The sequence below is a fragment of the Biomphalaria glabrata genome, chromosome 1 (assembly GCF_947242115.1).
Source record: "Biomphalaria glabrata chromosome 1, xgBioGlab47.1, whole genome shotgun sequence".
NCBI lineage: Eukaryota > Metazoa > Mollusca > Gastropoda > Planorbidae > Biomphalaria > Biomphalaria glabrata.
The window spans coordinates 9,251,198-9,259,500 of record NC_074711.1 but is presented as its reverse complement, the minus strand read 5'-3'; the positions used below and the strand labels follow the sequence as shown (position 1 = coordinate 9,259,500).

Sequence of the window (8,303 nt, the reverse complement as noted above, 5' to 3'; positions counted from 1 at the left end):
CTAACGCCAAATAATTGTTTGAACTCCCTCTTCTAATTAATAAACAAATAATCTTCTCATTTACGAAATAATGTTTTTACGGATTTTTATGAAAAATATTTTAACTCACTACTCTCTTACAGTACATTTAACTTTCTACCTAAAACACTAAAAAATCTAATTATAGGTTAATATTATGTTCCGATTTTTAAGGAAAACAGAATACAAACACCAAAGTAAGGTATGAAAATCTCTCCACGAGGCTGTAGTACATCTAATTTTTATACGAGACCATCCAAAAAATTTAATTAACGGTATTACATTTATCTGAAATTCTCTTTTTCTTTTACTATTTATACAAACATCCGGAACAATCTATTATATAAACTTTTCAATTGTGTTCATACCTAAAAATTATTGCGATGTTTTGAAACGTAAAATAAAGGTTAATCAATTTTTAATAACTTTTAGTTGTTTTTTTTTTATATCAAGATAACGGACAGACCGACTGACAGACAAAACGCAAAAACAATGTGGCTTTGATCCTTTTTAAATAATATCTATTAGAACTCAGTGCACCAATGTCTTTGAACCCTCGTTAAATATCTCGTGTAAATAAAGACATTTTTTTTTATGGTACCGGTACTAGCCTATTGTGAGGTAATGGAATTTTTTTTCTTTGACGTCATATGAATGGAGTCTTTAAATGTAATGTTAAAAGAACGCACTCGGTGCACCAATGTCTATTAACCCTCGAAAAAATTGCTTGTATTAATGAAAACATATTTTAGTCTAACTAAGCCGTGTGACGTAGTGTTTTTTTTCCTTTGACGTCACATGGAATGAAATCTTTAAATGAAATGCTAAAAGAACGCACTCGGTGCACCAATGTCTATGAACACTCGAGAAATGGCTCGTGTTGATAAAGGTGATTTTTAGTCTAGCTAGGCCTTGTGACGTAGTGTTTTTTTTTCCCTTTGACGTTATATGGAATTAATTCTTCAAATGAAATGAAAAAAGAACTCGGTATAGTAATGTTTATTAAGCCTCGTTATGTGACTCGCGTTTAAAAAAGGAATGATATCTTGATTTAGATCTAATCTAGATTTTTTAAACTAGATCTAGATTTTTATTACAGTATATCTAGATCTGGATTTATATTCTAATTAAAATTATTTTAGAGTCTAGATCTAGAATTTCTAGATCTAGTTTAGACTAAAATAGACTAGATTAAGATGTAGAATTTCAATTTCTAAACTTAAAGTGTAAAAAAAATGTGTAGATTTTCATTTCCAAACGTTTTGATCAATATTGTAATGTTTTAATATACTAAAACTAATCTAGTATTTTTTTATTAAATTTAAATTTAAATTTACGGCAAATGAATCTTTGAAACATTATTACTTTTGACCATCGGATGGCTGCCTTGTCGTGCGGTTTGCGCGCTGGACTGTCGTTCAGATTTATGGATGGCCCAGGGTTCAAACCCTGCCCGCTCCCATCCCCCGTCGTCCTGCGGGAGGTTTGGACTAGGAAGTAATTATCTTCAACTCTGAAGGAACATCCGAAACGTGTAAAACATTTTACATCAAAATTAAATCACCTCTTGAATATTATTTGCGAATATGCAGATCCGACAGGGATCCGACTTCGACGGGGGCCGCCTCTGAGTTTGTGTAACACAAACTCTCTTTGTAATCTTGTTATCTTTCGGACGTCTTTCTTCTCAGTATAAACTTCATCCTGAAATGTGATTAAGTCATTTGTATTTCTTCTTAATAGCAACTAGAGAATGTTTGAAACAATTAAGGTGACTCCAAATATCGTCAGTAAAATGAATATTTTTTCCCTTTGTATCTTAACGTATATAATTTGTCCATCTGATAGAGAGGAGCTGTGAAAATGCCGATTCTAGAAATATTTCACACTCCGCTGATGTTTTATTACTTCGAGTAATCGTGTACAGTACAATAGTGGTCGAGAGGCTAAGTGCGCTTGAACTTGGCTTGGCTACCTATGAAGGGGGCTCGAGGTTCGACACCCGACTCGGGCAGAGTTGTGTTTACTGAGCGCCTAAAGGCAGCACGGAAAAAACCTTCTCCTAGATACCCCCCCCCTCCCCAACTGGTCCATAACTGAGATTGGACCAAAGCGCTCTGAGCATGCTTTAATCATGAAAGTACCGTTATATAAAAGCCATAATAAATAAAAAAAAATATAATTTGCTTGTAAAGGTGCTATCTAAGAACAAAGCTATATCAACTATCAGCTGATTTTATAACTTTTTTTTTCTGATATCTTCAACTTTTTTAAAAAAAATCCTGTCCTCATTAAGTAGTGTGTTATTTAGTGTGGACTTAAAAATTTACGTACACAATGGCAGAAAACGGTCACCACGGTGTCATTGCAAAATGAGACACAAAGGTTTGTCTTCTATGATTAAAAATATTTTCCACGTCCACTCATCTTTAAAAACACAACATTCTGACTCTTCACAAGTGAATCATAGCAAGTGACATTCACAATTTGACTCCATTGTTTCAACTTGTAGTGAAAACTTCCAAACTTTATAACAAAAATTTTTATTTTAAATTATAATTACAAAACATGCGTCGAACGGTTTGAAACTTTCCGCGGGCCCAATCTGGCCCGTGGGCCGTGGTTTGCCCATTACTGTTTATTACTGTTTTTCAACGTGAATGTTTTTTGTTTTTTTTATAAATGAAATATATATATTTATCATGAAAGAAGATGTGACTTAACACACCATACTTTAAAAATGTTCGTTTCAAACCTCAAATTTACATTATAAAATGTTAATGCTTATTATTATTTAAAAAAAAAAATTATTTGACTCCAATTTTATCCAAGGGGGCATAATTGAGCGTTCGAAACACGAAAGGGGAAAACGTCAAGTTTCATATTATTTTATTGTTTACTTCCCTTTGATAATGTCAAACCTTAACCGCAAATGGGACATACTCTCATGTGGATATGTGGCCTTGTTCTGTACAAAAAAAAAACGAAATGGATTTCCACTCCCCGCAAAGATCAATATACACAACGAGGTTTCATCTCATCACTACCCAGGGGTTAAAGCATTTTCTTCCAAGCATTTTTTTTTCCCAGATGCATTTCTATAAATTAAAAAAAAAAAAGGTGGACGCGAGGTAGGAGGGAAAATGAGGTCAAGTCGATGACAACAAAAACAAGCGGAGCGTTATCGTCTGCTAGGTTTTAATCGTCTGCGTTACAACCGGAACTAACCAGGTGTATTCAAGAAGAAGAAAAGGTTAGAAAAGAAAAGACGCGGACTAGGTAGATCAAGATATTGCTAAGCACACCTTGCCGTGGTGTGTGTGTGCCTTGCCGTTCCCGTGTGTTCCTATGACGCGCGCGCACACGTGTGTGAGAGAGAACAGTGAACACTGTGTGTGTTTGATAAGTGTTTGTTGTTGTGTTGGACACTGGACAATACTGACACGCTCGCAATGTTTACGGTAAGTTGTTTGCGGTAGGAAGCAATGTTTACCTTTGCGAGTCTGTGTGTGTGTGACTCAGTCTGATTGCATTATTTTGAATATCAAATTCAAGTTTGTGTGTGTGTCCGTCAGGTGTGTATTTAGTGGTCCCTTTTTTTTCCCTTTGAAATATTTTTAGAAACAATGTGACGCAACAAGTTAGAGATTGCACAGTCTTTGAACTCAGTCCGGATTTAGAATTGATGCAGCCTCTACATTTTAACTTCAGCAATTTCTATAGCTCTTTTATTTTGTTTGGGTCTAGTCTAGCAAGTAAAGGCTTCGAAGTAGAATACAAGTAGCAGACTTGGGATCAACAGACTTCGGGGCACAACACTTGGGTAGCCTGGTCGTTTGGTATGCGCTCTGAACTTACGGGTTCGAATCCCGTCCGTTGCCATCCTTCATCGTCCTGCGGGAGGTTAGAGCCTGGATGTAAATTATCTTCCACTCTGATGGAGCATTCGAAACATGTAACTCGGTCTATGTATAGCGCATATAATGGCTATTATCCTGTATTGTTTGCACCTACATTGTATTTCTAGTTACCTCCCTTTTGAGTGCTAGCTGTTTGACTTAAGGTCTAGTTTTTATTCATATGTTTTTTTTTTTGTTTTTTTTTTCAAAACTTGAAGTGTAATGTTTAAATTGCAGAAGTGCCAGATCGGATTTAAGACTGTACAACCGAACAGGGGCCTCAACCATAAAGGGGCCTTTTCATAAAAAAAAAATAACACTTAGCCGTATGTAGGCGACAATCATACATTTATAACCGGATACAAAAACCAGACTTAGCAGAGTTGAAGTCTTTAATTTACATGCTCGGATTTATTAACTGTTTAACACATACGTAAGATGTAATTATATTCTTCTTTGAAGGGAGTTCTGTAATATATAAGTTACGTCAATTAGGAAGGTTAAATTACTAAGAAGCCTGGTCAATTTTGTCATCATAAATATCACATGTTTTTAGATGTATACATATTATTAAGAGCATTTGCAATAAATTTACATTGAAGTTTCAAGTGGGTAGGTGTCTCTACAGAAATTCACTTCCAAAAAGTTTGACATTGGGCTGAGTAAAAGAAATACTTCACAGATTGGTCTTCAACTTTTTGTCTTTTAGTGTAATTCACAATAGTCAGTTGTGGTTTTTGTTTTATTTTATAATTCAAAAAAATATATAAATCATTTACTGAATGGAATTAAAACTCTGAAAAAAAAAGTGAACTATTAACTGTCATGTAGCAAGGTTTTCAAGGCCTTTGGATTGAATGATACTATTAGCTCACTTGAGAGGGAGCGGTGGCTGAGTGGGACCTGGGTTCGAATCTCGGCGAAGACAGGGATTATGAATTTCGGCAGTTTTAGGGCGCCCTTGAGTCCTCCCAATTCTAATGGGTACCTGACTTTAAGTGGGGGGGGGGGGAGTAAAGGCGGTTGGTCGTTGTGCTGGCCACATGACACCCAGCTGCTCTTTAACCGTTGACCAAAGGAACAGATGACCTTAACATCATCTGCCCTATAGACTTCACTGTCTGAAAGTGGAACTCATCTCACTTGATTGCTATCATTTTGGTTTATTGTTTGCAAGAATAAACAAACTTGTTAGGCTGATTTTTGTTTTCGAAAGTCAACAAAGTCGATGAATTACATTTTTTTGTTTCAAAAGGAGGCCATTCATTTTGAGACAGTGTGAATAACATAACTTCTGTGTTTATTGTGATTTCTGGGTTTAAACTTAGTTGACCAATGTCACTTTGTTTTACGTTTTTTTTTTTTTCAATATCACTTCTGGATTTAGATAAAGGGTTGTGGTTCCGGAAGGTTGTCAATGCCGGAAGTGGTAATGGATATAAACTTATGAAATGCTTCCTAACGGCGTGCGTCTCAAATAGCCTCTGACAACCAGTCTAACTCCAGGGCCTTCACATGTGGCTCAGGTATTGAGTCCGGCGAAACTAAGACGAAGGCGAGTAACTGGCGCCTAAACCAGTAAGCTTCGGGCAGGAGTGGCTCGTTAGCCATGGCTTGCTACCCACCTAGGAAAAAAGAAAACTCTGAAGTCAAACCTCTGCTGCCTTGCAGCTATGTCCAATCATGGGAAAGGCTTTGGGAGTCAACGCTAAGGAAAAAACATGAGCCGGCAACCCTTGGGCAGTTTGCACCCCACAGTGCTACACCTTGGCAGAGCAGCGCGAGACCAATAGTTATAGAAGGCCTGAACACTGTCCTACAACGTCACAACCTGTTGTCATTTTAGACCAATAGCTCGTTGCCACGTCGTTAATGCTAGCCTCTCTATCTACACCTAACTCTAGATATTTAGCTAGTTCCAAGCCAGCCTCTCTATCTACACCTAACTCTAGATATTTAGCTAGTTCCAAGCCAGCCTCTCTACACCTAACTCTAGATATTTAGCTAGTTCCAAGCCAGCCTCTCTATCTACACCTAACTCTAGATATTTAGCTAGTTCCAAGCCAGCCTCTCTATCTACACCTAACTCTAGATATTTAGCTAGTTCCAAGCCAGCCTCTCTACACCTAACTCTAGATATTTAGCTAGTTCCAAGCCAGCCTCTCTATCTACACCTAACTCTAGATATTTAGCTAGTTCCAAGCCAGCCTCTCTATCTACACCTAACTCTAGATATTTAGCTAGTTCCAAGCCAGCCTCTCTACACCTAACTCTAGATATTTAGCTAGTTCCAAGCCAGCCTCTCTATCTACACCTAACTCTATATATTTAGCTAGTTCCAAGCCAGCCTCTCTATCTACACCTAACTCTAGATATTTAGCTAGTTCCAAGCCAGCCTCTCTACACCTAACTCTAGATATTTAGCTAATTCCAAGCCAGCCTCTCTACACCTAACTCTAGATATTTAGCTAATTCCAAGCCAGCCTCTCTACACCTAACTCTAGATATTTAGCTAGTTCCAAGCCAGCCTCTCTACACCTAACTCTAGATATTTAGCTAATTCCAAGCCAGCCTCTCTATCTACAACGTAGTCTATCTTATTATGTTTTTGTCCATTCTGTTTGATAATGTCCCAGCTCACAAGATATCAAGTTGTTTTTCTTTAATCTAAGGGGCTAGGCCACCACCAGAAAACGTTTCGCGACGCCCCCCCCCCCCTTTTTATCTCCCCCCCCCCCCACCGCCTGCCCCAAGCGGCGAGATTTCTCTTGCGTGTCTTCTTAATGCTGCATTCAAATTGTACACCTCTCTTTTGTCACACTCGCGCGTGTGTGTGTGTGTGTAAATGTTTATGTGTTGAGGTGCGACAGAGCGTGGGGAGGGGAAGGTAGAGAGAGAGACACGACCTAGACCAACTGTTTGGTGTATTCATGCAGACGTCTGGTTATCAAAGTTATCAACTGTTATCATTCGAATTAACGGGCCAGGATTAAATTCACTCCGAAATCCTCGCAGACGATGAACTTGTTGTTTAGTAGAGCAGGTAAGTGAGGCCACGAGCTGTTTGATAGTTGCCCTAACCATTCAACTTTCTACCTAACCCGCGAGATCTTTTCAGAGTTGACTCGAGTTTCCAAATCTATATTTACCTTGCCATTGTCATTGGGGGGGAATGTACCCTTGTCCTCATTAGTCACTACTTAGAACCTAGTGCCACTATAAGACATTTCGACACTTGTCAGTCAATTCTAGTCCGAGTTGTTGGCAGATAATTCGATGTTGATCTGTGGTTCCCTTAACGGTTGTTTCAGTTTTGATCAGTGGTTCCCTTAATGGTTCATTCAGTTTTGATCAGTGGTTCCCTTAACGGTTCATTCAGTGTTAATCTGTGGTTCCCTTAACTGTTCATTCAGTGTTGATAAGTGGTTCCCTTAGCAGTTCATTCAGTGTTGATCTGTGGTTCCCTTAACTGTTCATTCAGTGTTGATCAGTGGTTCCCTTAACTGTTCATTCAGTGTTGATCTGTGGTTCCCTTAATGGTTTATTCAGTTTTGATCAGTGGTTCCCTTAATGGTTCATTCAGTTTTGATCAGTGGTTCCCTTAACGGTTCATTCAGTGTTAATCTGTGGTTCCCTTAACTGTTCATTCAGTGTTGATAAGTGGTTCCCTTAGCAGTTCATTCAGTGTTGATCTGTGGTTCCCTTAACTGTTCATTCAGTGTTGATCAGTGGTTCCCTTAACTGTTCATTCAGTGTTGATCAGTGGTTCCCTTAGCAATTCATTCAGTTTTGATCAACGGTTCCCTTAGCAGTTTATTCAGTGTTGATCAGTGGTTCCCTTAGCAGTTCATTCAGTCTTGATCAGTGGTTCTCTTAGCAATTCATTTAATTTTGATCAATGGTTCCCTTAGCAGTTCATTCAGTGTTGATGAGTGGTTCCCTTAGCAATTCATTCAGTGTTGATCAATGGTCTACATCGTAGTTCAACAGTTAATTCTTAGTTGATCACATCACATTATATGATTATACATTGTTACCCACTCCGTACTTGTGAATACCATGTCACTTAGGGTCAATGAAACAGACTGCCAAATCTTAATACCTTTTTTTTTTAATAAACCAATACAATCAGTTCGTGAAAATAGACTGCTAACTCTTAATGCCTTTATTTATAAACTAACTAGATTAGAAAAAATTTATGTGACATATAAAATCTAGATTTATGTATAAAACCAAATTATAGTGCTCTTGTGCTGAATGGTTAATGGCGTTGCATGCTCTTTGAGATATTGATTCTTGGGTTTGAACTTTGATTCTTGTCATTCCCTTCTGCCCAGTGGAAGTACCACATCACAAAGGAAGCCTTGGTTTTAGCATTAAAACAAA

General features: G+C 37.8%; 1 protein-coding gene across 7 annotated transcripts in view; it reads left to right on the top strand.

Annotated features, from left to right (window-relative positions):
* The first annotated feature begins 3,321 nt into the window (after positions 1 to 3,321).
* Positions 3,322 to 8,303, top strand: part of LOC106065710 (coiled-coil domain-containing protein CG32809-like) — a 139,022-nt gene continuing 134,040 nt past the window's right edge. For 5 of the 7 annotated variants that reach the window (XM_056020571.1, XM_056020563.1, XM_056020521.1 and 2 more), the window contains exon 1: positions 6,759 to 6,960. The gene's annotated coding sequence lies outside the window, so the exon portion shown is untranslated. Of the gene's footprint in view, positions 3,480 to 6,757; positions 6,961 to 8,303 lie in introns of those variants that run through there. The other 2 variants (XM_056020502.1, XM_056020528.1) reach the window with 2 other exon arrangements.